This window comes from Chrysochloris asiatica, unplaced genomic scaffold, assembly GCF_000296735.1.
Source record: "Chrysochloris asiatica unplaced genomic scaffold, ChrAsi1.0 scaffold00029, whole genome shotgun sequence".
Taxonomy (NCBI): Eukaryota; Metazoa; Chordata; class Mammalia; order Afrosoricida; family Chrysochloridae; genus Chrysochloris; species Chrysochloris asiatica.
Genome location: NW_006408547.1, coordinates 9,637,646 through 9,651,696, shown reverse-complemented (window position 1 = coordinate 9,651,696; position 14,051 = coordinate 9,637,646).

The following is a 14,051-nucleotide window of genomic DNA, read 5'->3' as shown; positions in this document are numbered from 1 at the left end:
AGTTAAATATTCATAAAAATAGTATTTTCAAATACAATTAGATAAATTTTAAAACATGTTTATAACCACTCCCTAAATTATGGTCTCTCAAGTAATTAAAAAATGCTTTCAGATGGTAATTTGGTTCTGCTAAAAGGACTCTTGGTGTGGTGCTGTAGGATTAGTGCTCCACTGCAATGTCAGTTTGAAAAACAAGCTTGGCAGTTCAAATCCAACAGCCACTCCTTGGAACCCTATACAGAGTCACTATGAGTTGGAACCAACTCAACAGCACTAAACAACAAAATAACAATAACAGTGTGTAAAAGTGTAGCTGTCATGTGTTGAATTGTGTTCTCCAAAATGTGTATCAACTTGGCTGAAACATAATTTACAGTAGTTTTACACTTATGTAAAGCACTGTGGGGTAATGCTCTAAACTGCAAAGTCAGTTTGAACTGCTAAGTCGGTGGTTCAAGTTCACCAGCTACTCCTCAAAAGCCCTATACAGGGTCGCTACAGGTCAGAACCAACTCAATGGCAGTTAACAAAAACAATGCTATAATTTGGTAATTATGTAATGGTATAATCATCCCTCATGATGTGATCTGTCAATCTGTTGTAAGGATCAGGGCTGACTCTCACTCAAAGAGACTGTATAACAACAACATGAAACACAACTAAGTCCTGTGCCATCCATGAAATTGTTATTAGGCTTAAGCCCATTGTTGAAGCTATTAGTCAATCCATTTTGTTGGGGATCTTCCTCTGTTTCCATGGCTTTCTACTTTACAAAGCATGATTTTTTTTTCCCCTTCTGATTTTGTTGTTGTTGTTATTGGGTACCATAGAGTCAGTACTGACTTATAGTAACCTTATGCACAATTGAACTTATCACTGCCCAGTCCTGGGCCAAACTCACAATTGTTTCTATGTTTGAGCCCATTGTTACATCCACCATGCCAATCCATCTCATTGGGATCCTTCCTCTTTTTCTCTGACCCTTCGTTTTACCAAATTTGATATCCTTCTCCTGCGACTGGTCCCTCCTGACAATATGTCTGAAGTATGAAAGACAAAGTCTGGACATCTAGCTTTCAAGGAACTTCTTCCAACACAGATTTGTTTGTTTTTTTGGCAGTCCATGGTACGTTTAATATTCTCCTCTAACACCATAAATCAAATGCATCAATTCTTCTAAAGTCTTCCTTATTCACTGTCCAGATTTCTCACGTATATGAAATTATTGAAAATACCATGGTGTAGGTAAGGTGCACCTTAGGCCTCAAATGGACACCATTGCTCTTCAACACTTGAAAGTGGTCTTGTGCAGTGGATTTGCCTGATACAATATGTCGTTTAATTTCTAGACTGCAGCTTCTATGAGTGTTGATGGTTTATCTGAGTAAAATGAAGTCTTTGATAACTTTATTCTTTTCTCGATTTTTATGGATGTTTACTGGTTCAGCGGCCAGTATTTTTGTTTCCTCTGCATTGAGATGCAACCCATACTGAAGGCTGTGGTCTGATAACATTTCTAAAGTAAAATGGAGAAACTCTTGCCATCCTTGGTTCTAAGGAGCATTTTTTTCTGTACTTTTTCCAACTGTTCTTTCAGCAGTCCATAGTGACTTCAATATTCTTTGCTAATGTCATACTTCAAATGCATCAATTCTTTCCTGGTCTTCCTTATTCATTGTCCAGCTTTCACAAGCCCAATGTAATATGCCATTTGATTTATGTACTGCTGCTTCCTATGAGAATTATTGCAGATCCAAGCAAAATTAAGTCTTTGATAACATCAATCTTGTCTCTGTATATCACGATATTTATCAGTGCAGTTGGGAGGATTTTTATTATCTTTGCATTGAGTTGTATTTCATACTAAAGGCTGTATTTTTTAATCTTCATCAGCAAATCTTGAAATCAGTTTGTCTTCAGCAAGCAAAGTCATGTCATCTACATATTACATGTTGTTAATGAAACTGCTTCTAATCCTGATGCTATATTCTTCTTCATATAGTCCAGTTTCTTGGATTACTTGCTCACCATACAGAAAGACCATACAGAATGATGACCACCCTTCTGTCAGTTTGTCTTTCTTGTGAGTTGTGAGTGGCTTGAGTTCCTATGATTCTGTAATCTATTCCAGAGGTGTTTTAAATACCAACAGGGTCACCCATGGTTGACAAGTTTCAGATGAGCTCCCAGGCGAATACAGCTAGGAAGAAGGAATGACGAACTACTTCTGAATATTTAGTTACTGAAAACCTTATGAATAGCAAAAAAATCACTGTCAGATTTAGTATCGGTAAAGGAGCCCCTCAGGTTGGAAGGAACTAAAAATGCGACTGGGGACAGTCTGCCTCCTCAAAGTAGAGCTGACCATGATGACACAAAAGGAGTAAAAGCCTGCGGTACCTTCAATTGCTGATGGGGCACAACTCAAAATGAAGAGAAACAGCTATGAACATCCATTAGTAATTGAACATGGAATGTTCTAAGTAAGAATCCAGGAAAATGTCAAAAATGAAATGGAATGCATAAACATCAATATCTTAGGCATTAGTGAGTTGAAATGGACTGACAACCACATGGTTTACTATGTTGAATCTGACAACCACATGGTTTACTATGATGGAAATGACAAATTGAAGAGGAATGGTGTTGCATTCATTGTCAAAAAGAACATATCCAGATCAGTCATGAGGTACAATGCTATCTGTGATAGGTAATATCCATGCACCTACTGGGAAGCCCAGTTAATGCCACTATTATTCAAATTTATGCACCAACTACCAAAGTGAGGATGAAATAGAAAAATTCTACCAACTTCTTCGATCTGAAATTCATCAAACATGCAATCAAGATGTATTGATCACTAGTGGTGATTGGAATGCAAAGGTTGGGAACAAAGAGGAAGGATCAGTAGTTGGAAAATATGGCCTTCGTGATAGAAATGATGCTGGAGAGCACATGATAGAATTCTGAAAAAAATCAAGGATTTGTTCATTTCAAATACCTTCTTTAAACAGCATAAGAGACAATTATACAAATGGACCTCACCAGATGGAATACACAGAAATCGAATTGACTACATCTACAGAGACAATGGAAACGCTCTATGTTGTTGTTGTTAGGGTCCAGTGAGTTGGTACTGATTTAGAGTGACCCTATGTATAACAGAATGAAACATTGCCCAGTTTGGGGCCAACCTCACAATTGTTGCCATGCTTGACTCCATTGATGCTGCCACTTTGCCAGTCCATCTCACTGGGGTCTTCCTCTTTTTCTCTGACCCTCCACCCTACAAAACAGGATATCCTTCTCCAGTGATTGGTCTCTTCTGACAATATGTCTGAAGTATGAGAGATGCAGTTTGGCCATCATGGCCTCCAAGTGCACTCTGGCTGCACCTCTTCTAACACAGATCTGATTGTTCTTTTGGCAGCCCATGGCACTTTCACTATTCTCCTCCAACACCATAACTCAAAAACATCAATTCTTCTATGGTCTTCCTTATTCACTGTCCAGCTTTCGCAAGTATACGAGGTTATTGGAAATACCATGGCTTGGGTCAGATGCACCTTAGTCCTCAAGATGACATCTTTGCTCTTCAGCGTTTTAAAAAGGTCTTGTCCAGGAGATTTGCCTAGTGCAATATGTCATCTGATTTCTTGACTGGTGTTTCCATGAGTGTTGATGGTTGAACCAAGAAGAATGAAGTCCTTGACAACTTCAATCTTTCCTCCATTGATAAGAATGTTGTTTGTTGGTCCAGTGGTGAGGATTTTCATTTTCTTTACATTGAGATGCAATCCATATCAAAGGCTGTGGTCTTTGATCATCATCAGTAAGTATTTTAACTCCTCTTCATTTTAGCAAGCAAGGTCGTATCATCTGAATATCACAGGTTGTTAATGAGTCTTCCTTCACTCCTGATGCCAGGTTTTTCTTCATAGAACCCAAGTTCTAGGATTATTTGCTGAGCATACCGGTTGAATAAGTATGGTGAAAGAATACAATCCTGTCGCACACAAGGCCAGTGACAGAATGTGGAACACACCACCAATTGCTCATATGCAAATGAAAACTGAAGCAAAAGAAAATGAAAATGAGTCCACATGAGCCAAAATATTACCTTGAATGTATCCCACCTAAATGTAGAGATAATTCGTAGAACAGATTTGATACGTTAAACACTAAAGACCAAAGACCAGAAGAGTTGTGGGATGACATCAAGAACATCATAGAGGAAGTAAGCAAAAAGTCATTAAGAAGACGAGAAAGAAGGAAAGATCAAAATGGATGTCAGAACAGGCACTGAAACTTGCTCTCCAGCATAGAGATTCTAAAGCAAATGGAAGAAAGGAGGTACTAGAGCTAAACAGAAATTTCAAAGGTCAGCTCGAGAAGATAAAGTCAAATATTACAACAAAATGTGCCAAGACCTGGAGTCAGAAAACCAAAAAGGAAGAACACGCTCAGTATCTCTCAAGCTGAGTGAACTGAAGAAAAAACTTAAGCCTCTACTTTCATTACTGAAGGATTCTCTGGGCAAGTTATTGAATGATGCAGAAAGCATCAAAAGAAGATGGAAGGAATACACAGAGTCACTGTACCAAAAGGAAATGGTTCATGTTCAACCATTTCAAGAAGTAGCATATGATCAAGAGCCAAGGTGTACTGCAGGAATTGGCAAAGAACAAGTCTTCAGGAATTGATGGAATAAAAATTGAAATCTTTCAATATCAAGGTGGCACTGGATGCACTCACTGATCTATGCCAAGAAATATGGAAGAGAGCTACATATCTGTGCCCATTCCAAAGAGAGGTGACTCAATCGAATGCGGAAATCATCAGACGATCTCTTTGATAGCTCATGCGAGCAAAGTTTTACTAAAGGCAATACAGAAAGAGCTGCAAGCATACATTGACAGAGAACTTCCAGAGGTTCAAGCTGGATTCTGAAGAGGCCATGGAATGAGGGATATCATTGCTGACATCATATGAATCCTGGGTGAAAGCAGACAATAACATGAAGATGTTTATTTGTTCTTTACTGACTATGCAAAAGCTTTTGATTGTGTGGATCATGACAAGCCATGGACAACATTGCAAATATGAGTATTCTTGAACATTTAATTGTGCTCATGAGGAATCTGTATATGGACCAAGAGGTACTTGTTTGAACAGAACATGGGAACACTGAATGGTTTAAAATGAAGAAAGGTGTGCAACTGGGTTGTATTCTTTAACCATACTTATTTAACCTGTGTGCTGAGCAAATAATCCAAGAAGCTGGGGTATATGAAGACACATGTGACATCAGGATTAGAGGAAGACTCATTAACAACCTGCGATATGCAAATGATACAACCTTGCTTGCTGAAAGTGAAGAGGACTTAAAGTATTTACTGATGAAGAGCAACGAGCACAGCCTTTGGTATAGATTGCCTCTCAAAGTAAAGAAAACAAAAATCCTCACCACTGGACCAATAAAAAACATTCTTATCATTGGAGAAAAGATTCAAGTTTTCGAGGACTTCATTCCTCTTGGATGAACTATCAACACTCATGGAAGCAGGAGTCAAGAAATCAGATGATGTATTGAATTAGGCAAATATGCTGGACAAATCCTTTTGAAAATATTGAAGATCAAACACGTCAGCTTGAGAACTAAGCTGCACCATACCCAAGCCACGGTATTTTCAATCACCTCATATGCATGCAAAAGCTGGACAGTGAATAAGGAAGACCATAGAAGAATTGATGCTTTTGAGTTATGGTGTTGGAGGAGAATATTAAAAGTGCCATGGTTGCCAAAAGAACCAAGAGATCTGAGTTGGAAAAAGTGCAGCCAGAGTGCTCCTTAAAGGCCAGGATAGCCATACTTCGTCTCTCATACTTCAGATATACTATCAGGAGGAATCAGTCACTGGAGAAGGATATCATGTTTGGTAGGGTGGAGGGTCAGAGAAAAAGAGGAAGACCCACCAATAAGAAGGATTGGCAAAGTGACAGCATCAGTGGTTAAGCGTGGCAACAATTGTGAGGTTGGCCAGGACTGGTCAGAGTTTCGTTCTGTTGCGCATAGGTTCACTATGAATCAGTACCGACTTGATGGCACCTAATCGCAATAACATGAATGAGCATGGTGAAAGGATGCAATGCTGATGCACACCATTCCTGATTTTAAAACACAGTTTCACCTTGTTATGTTTGAAGGACTGCCTCTTAATATATGTACAAGTCCCTCATGAGCACAATGAAGTGTTCTGCAACACCTCTTCTTCTCAATGAGTTCTATAGCTTGTAATGATCCACACAGTACTTTTAGTGCCTTCTAACTTGAAGGTCTCATCTTCCAGCACTGTATCAGACAGCGCTTCACTGCTATTCATAAAGTTTTCAGGGGATGATCCCTCTGAAGTGAGCTACCTACTCCTTCTCTCTAGTCTGTTCTTACTTTGGAAGCTCCACAGAAACCTGTCTTCTGTATGTAACCCGGTGATGTTTGAAATACTAGTGGCATAGCTTTCAACCACTACAATAAAATATAGCAAATGACATGTGGGGGCAACACCTTTACTCAGGTCCTATCCTGATCACATGTAAGGGGAGTTTTCTTTTTCACCATTTATCTTACAAAAGATAAAAGAACAGAGAAGTGAGCAGAGAAGAGGGAACCTCAACACCATGCATAATAAAGTGATGGGAATAGGGTGTGTCCTTTGTACCCCAGGCTTTTGTGCTGAGAACATCCTCTACCTAGGGTAAGACTGATGCCAAGACACATGAAGATCAAGGTTTACTGGCCAGGCCCACATATCTTCAAAGGAGACAAGGGTCTTCTCCCACAGCTGACAAAGAGAGAAAGCTAGAGTTAGAACTGTGGACTTGGACTTGTGACCTCCTATATTATGTGACAGTCAACTTCTGTTTGTTAAAGTGATCAACTTGTCATTTTCTATTATAGCATCAGTAGATAACTAAGATAGTATCTATATAGAAAAGAACATAAATAATGCAAAAAACCAAACCGTAAAGGTAATAAGGGCTTAACCAAAACTGATCTGCTAAATCACGTTTTGTGGGTTATTTTTTTTTCAAATCAGCCAACCAACAATGTCTTTTCTCCCTGAATTTCAACATGAATCCACTACCATGTGCCAGCACCCCAAGATTCACTGCTTTTGATAAGAATTGAAAGAGCTTTGTAGATAGAGTGTCTATATGCCCATTGTAAACTAGTTTTTGCTATGCTTGATCTGCAAATATAGAAGAAAGACACTGAGCAGACTGTGAAACATCTGAAGTGTCTATCAACCAGACAAGAATTCTTAGTACTTGCCAAGTATTTAAATTAAATTTGGGTATCTGTCTCTGTATGCTTAGCACATACACATTTTCTTTAGACCACAAGTGCCTAATTTCTGATAAGTAGAGACGGTCTTCTTTATTTGAAGATGAGATAGTACACATATTCTTTGGCAATTTAATTTTTCCTATTAGTTTCAAAAAAGTAAATAGCTGAATGTAATCTGTTAAAAAAAAAAAAAAGTGAGATTAAGATATTGGTCTTCTTCAGCAGATATTATATGCTGTAGGTGTCCTGGTGTGATGCTGTAGGATAAAGTACTGGACCGCAAGGTTCATTTGAACTACAAGGTCATTAGTTCAAACCCACCACTTGCTCCTAGAAACACTATGCAGGGCTGCTTTGAGTCAGAACTGACTGGATGGCAGTTAACAACAATAGCATTATATGCTGTATTATATTTATATTATTATGATTAAACTCATAGATTTGCAGATCATTATTTATTAACATATAATGGAGTCTCTGGTAGTGTAGTGGTTACCAATTGGGCTGCTAACCTCAATGTCAGCAGTTTGAAATGACCAGCAATTCTACAGAGAAAGATGAGGTGTTATGCTTCCATAAAGATTTACAGCCACAGAAACCCTGTGCAGGGTCATTATGAGTTGGAACCGACTCCACGGTATTAAAAACAACAAAAATGTGACACTGTAAAGTAATCAGTGGACTGCTAACTATAAGGTTAGCATTTCAAACCCACTCCTTAAAAACCATATATAAGGTCACTATGAGTGGGAAGCAATTCAACAGCACTTAACAGCAGCAAAGTAGAGAATATTTCAAGTTCAATTACATCTACTGTTTTTCACCTAATTAATACTTAAAAAGATTAGGCTGAAATAGACTTTCCTAGTTTTTCCCTTCTTATCTCAGGTATCTCAATCTAAATCAGGGTCTAAAAAATGATTGGAATTACTTTGATCCAATTCTGAAGCTATTTTAAGTATGAGTTAAAAAAAAGCAGAGTGGTTTAACATTTTAGCTATGACACTTCCAAGAAAAGTCTTGTTGTTGTTATGTGCCATGGCATTGATTCCAACTCATAGTGACCCTATACAGGGATTCTGAGGCTTTAAATCTTTACGGGAGCAGAAAGCCTCATCTTTATCCCACAAAACAGCTGGCAGTTTCGAACCACTTACCATGAGATTAGCAGCCCGATTCATAACCACTGTAGCAGCATGAAAAGGTGTGCATTAGAGGTAGTATATCCACAATTTTCTAGGATTAGTGACACAATTCAATGTTGGATCATTTAGGCTGAAGAAGCTCAGAAAGAGAATACATCTTCATACCTATTGACCCATGCAAATTATCAGTAAAATAAAAATTAATAACCCAGACATCATAATGGTGAATGGCAAAGCTTATAGATATTTTACATCTATTTGTGTAAATTTTCCTGCTTCCAGCAATTCAAGTAAGGTCCATAATAGCCATTGAACAGAAATATAATATATAACGGAAATCTATTGACTCATGTATAAAGCAATGAACAGCAAAAGTGATGGTTCATACTTTAAACATCATCTATTTCATTGATTGAAGGAGGTCTAGTGACACTGTGGCTAACTCCTCAACTGCTAAGTGGAAGGTCAGCAATTTAAATCCACCTGCTGCTCTGTGAGGGAGCAATATGAGTCTGCTTCCACAAAGACTTATACCCTCATAAATCCTATGGGAAGTTCTACCCTTTCCTGGGAGGTCACTATAATTTGGAATCAACTCAGCAGCAATAAGTTTGGGTTTTGGTTTTATTGGATTGATTACAATGCTATTTGATTTATTATTCTGACTCAATTTTATGTTGCTGCATTAGCTTCTTAGGACCGCAGTAACAAAGAACTACAAACTGGGTGGTTTATAACAACAAAAATTTACTGTCTCACAGTTATGGACACTATTAGTCTAAATCGATATATTGACAGGACCATACATCTCTCTGTTGGCTTTAGAAGAAGATCCTTTCTAGTCTCTTCCAGCTTCAGATAGTCCTAACATTCACTGGTTTGTAGATACAGTTACATGCAGTCCTTCCTCTACCTTTCTGTGTTTCCTTCCTCTTTTATAAGGACTTTGTTATTCAATTTGGATTAGGACCCATCCTACTCCAAATTACATCATATAAACTAACAATATCATCAAAGTCTAGATTTACAAATAAGGCCATATTCATACAGAATGGAGGCTAAAATTTCAACGTATATTTTGGGGACAACACTGCTAGAATTCAATTCTAGCAGGGATTATTTATTTAATATTTTTAGTAAGACTGAAAGGTATCAATTCATCCCATTGCTTGAAACACAAATACATTTGTAGCTAATCTTCCCTTAAAATCACCTCACAGTTTTATTTTCATTTCAATTTTATGAGCTGTTTAAAAGTATGTATCTTATCATGTCATATGTACATATTCAGTTAAATTCTACATGAAAATGTATTAGATGTCTACCCACCCACTGCATTTCAGTCCATTCTGACTCTTAGTGTCCATAGATAAGGTATTCTAGGCTGTAGATATTTGTGGTAGTAGAAAGCTTCATTATTATTATTTTTTTAATCCAGAAGTGACTGGTGGGTTTGAACAGCGCACCTTGTTTATCTTATAGTGCCACCATAACTCCTTTTACATTTCTAGTATGCACAAATTACAGGGTTAAATTTTGGTTCATACAAGAAATAACTCAGAGATGGTCTTAGCTTATGATTTCTGACTTTAAAACAAAAGCAATTTTGATCATAGAGCAAACATTTACCATCATCATAGTAGCTTAGTGACAACAGTAGATATATTGCAAGTGTAAAGCACTACTGAGAATATGACTCAATTCCCAGAAATTCTCATCCCATCTAGGAGATGAGAAATGAAGTTATAACTAGTTATGACAGGAAACTGTCAAAAGCGCAAGGCAGACTTAGAACAGGAACTAAAACTAGGGTATCATTGCTGATCTCAAATAGACCTTGGCTGCAAACAGAGAATACCAGAAAGATATTTACTTGTGCTTTATTAACTATGCAAAGGCTTTCAACTATGTGGATCATGACAAGCTATGGGTAATATTACAAAGAATCAGTGTTTCAGAATACTTAATTGTGCTCATGAGGAACTTATATATAGACCAAGAGGCAGCCATTCAAACTGAACAAGGGGATACTGAGTGGTTTAAAATCAGGAAAGGTGTGCACAAAGGCTAGATTCTTTCACCATATTTATTTAATCTGCATGTTGAACAAATAATTTGAGAAGCTGGAGTATATGAAGAAGAGTGGGGCATCAGAATTGAACAAAGACTCATTAAAAACCTATGATATTCAGGTGATACAACCTTGTTAACTGAAAGCAAATAAAACTTAAAACACTTACTTGTGAAGATCAAAGATTAAAGTTTTCAGAATGGATCACATCTCAACGTAAGGAAAGAGAAAATCCTCACGACTCAACCAGTAAATGCCTCAAGACGAACAGAGAAAAGATTGAAGTTGTCAAAAATTTCAATTTACTTGGATCTATAATCAACATTCATGAAAGCAGAAGTCAAGAAATCAAAGGAGGAGGCGGTGTTTGATGGCAGCTAGGGTGGAGGGGCAGTGAAGTTCACTGTCAGCCATACCACAGAATACCAGGCAAAGCAGATTCAGGGCAGAGCTCCAAAACTTGGAACCACAAAACTTGGAACCACAGAGCTAGGAATACTTTAAAAGTCTGAAGACTTATATCTACTGGAACTTGAAGCTAAATTAAGAAATTGAGTATTTTTGAATCTGCCGGGCTCGCAGGCCCGGAGACAACATCTTGGGTGGGACCAAATGGCAAGACCAAATGGAGGAGTAAAGACACTGAGGAAAAATGGGGAACCTTGGAGCACAGATGGGCAATACACTTTATCGATTTTGCTTAGTCTTGATTTTCTTTTCTTTTTTTTTTTGGTATCTGGTCATTAGCACTGTTTGCGCACCTCCATTCTGGTGACTAGAGGGGGAGCCTGAGCAAGGGGACACCCCCAACCCTCACTACTGTTGGGTTCTTCTGCCATGCATGAGCATAGATACTCAGTGCAAGAGCAGACCATTTTTATTTATTTATTTATTTATTTATTTATTTATTTATTTATTTATTTATTTTAATATGGGAAAGGGCAAGACAGGGCTGTAGAGACAGAAAGAAAGTTTAAAAACAAAACAGGCCAAAAATTAAATTAAAGTCTGAGGTATAGCATAACAACCAACAATGGTATCTTGAAATCTCTTAGACAACTTTGAAAGCAAGAAGATGAAGAGAGGACATTAAAGTCATACTCATATTAGGCTACAGATTTTTTTTTTTTTTTTCTTTTTCCTTCTCTCCCTCCTCTCCCTTTTCTGTGATTATAGACTAAAATATTCAGTCTAGTTTTTGCTGTTGTTGTTTTTCAGATTTTTTTTTTTTTTTTTTTTTACTGGTGCTGTTCTGCTGTTTTTTACTCCCCCTTCTACCTTTGATGGACTCTCTCTCTCCCTATATTACACAAGAAGATTCAGCAGCTTCTGCCGTATAGTCAAGCTATAGTCACACTTTATAAAACACCAAAACCTAGGCAAGAACCAATACCAACTGCCATATACCAGGGAGGCAGACAACACCTGTGAAAGTTACTCTGAGTTAAGCAATAAAAAGAGTGAAAATGGCAACCCACATCTTGATCACAACTTCCTGGAAGCAATCAGAAAGCATAAAAAATACCAAAATATATACTCAACTAAGAATTAAGGCTACAGATAAACACTAAACTTGTCCAAGAAGCAAAAGCAAATGACCATATCAGCACATGTCCAGAAACAAGATAAAATGTCTGGGACAAATGACCTAGCGGTAGACCTGGACTCCAATCTGGAAGGAGGGCACGCCTTGGAAATACCTGAGAAGGAATTCAGAAAAATGATTATAAAATATTTCAAATCACTTTACAATGGATTTGAGAAAAATAAGGAAGAAGTCAGGAAAGCACTACAGGAACAATCAAATGAGATAGACACAGCATTGGAAACAATTCAAAACCTACAGAAAGACATCCAAACTGTCAATAACAGAATATCAGAAATAGACAATACTCTAAAAGGGCAAAGGAGTAGAACAGATGAGATGGAAGGCAGAACCAGTGATCTAGAAGACAAATCTCTCAATACCAATAAGATAGAAAAGCAAACAGAAAAAAAGGATAAAGAAATCTGAAGAAGGTCTAAGATACTTGTTGGACAACATAAAGAGGACTAACTTAAGAATTATCGGCATTCCAGAACAAGAAGAATCACACAAGTACACAGAGGAAATAGTTGAAGAACTAATGGAAGAAAATTTCTCTAACACCCTGAAAAGTGAAAATATAAACATTCAAGAAGCTCAACGAACCCCAGGAAGTATAGACCCCAAAAGAAAATCACCAAGACATATCATAATCAAGCTCGCCAAAATCAAAGATAAGGAGACACTTCTGAAAGCAGCTAAAGAGCACAGAAGTGTCACATACAAAGGCAAGCAAGTCAGATTAAGCTTGGATCTGTCAGCAGAAACCATGTAAGCAAGAAGGCAATGGGGAGACATATATAAAACCCTGAAAGAAAAAAAAAAAAAATGCAACCAAGAATCCTTTATCCAGCAAAGCTATCAATCAAATACGATGGTGTAATCAAAACATTCCAGGATAAACAAAAGCTAAAGGATTTTGCCAAAGCCAACCCAGTGCTACAAAACATCCTAAAGGGTATTCTGTGGACTGAGAACAAATAACAATAAGAGTTTGACATACGTGGCAGCACCTCCCAGAATTAAATCGACAGAAGCAAGAGTCGAGAAAAGAACAGAACTATAAGAACAAACTCAGAGAATCTGGGAGGTCAGTCTATGATCAAAACAAGTACAATGTAAAAAAAGGTAAACACGTAGGAACAGAAATCCAGATGGTAAGAAGGTCAAGTAGACTACAGGATAAAATAGACTGCACTAATTGGAGAGAAAAGCTAATGGATTATAAAACAACTGCAAAGAAAATTAACACTTCACAGCATACCAAGAGAATGAAAATCCATGAAGAACATGGAAGCATTAAACCTATGAGGAAACTCACAAGAAAGAACACAAAAGCATGAACTCAACAAAGGAAGACAAACAGAGTCAAGAAAACAGCAACATCACAAGAAAACAAGCATAATGGCAGCAATTAATCAATACCTATCGATAATTACACTGAATGTAAATGGATTAAATGCACCTATTAAGAGTAAGACAGTGGCAAAATGGATAAGAAAACAAGATCCTTCAATATGCTTTCTGTAAGATATACATCTTACACACAGAGACAAAAACAGATTAAAAGTCAAAGGATGGAAAAAATATAAAACAAACTAATTGCAATCAGAAAAGAACAGGAGTGGCAGTACTAATCTCTGATAAAAGAAACTTCAAGGCAAAAACCAGCATAATAGATAAAGATGGACATTATCTCATGATTAAAGGGACAATTGAATATGATGAAATAATCATAATAAATATCTATGCTCCCAGTGAAAGAACTCCAAAATATATAAAACAAACTCTAATAGTTTTGAAGAGAGAAATACATGAATCTACAATAATAGTGGGTGATTTTAATACACCGCTTTCAAAAATGGATAGAACAACCAGAAAGAAACTTGACAAAGACACAGA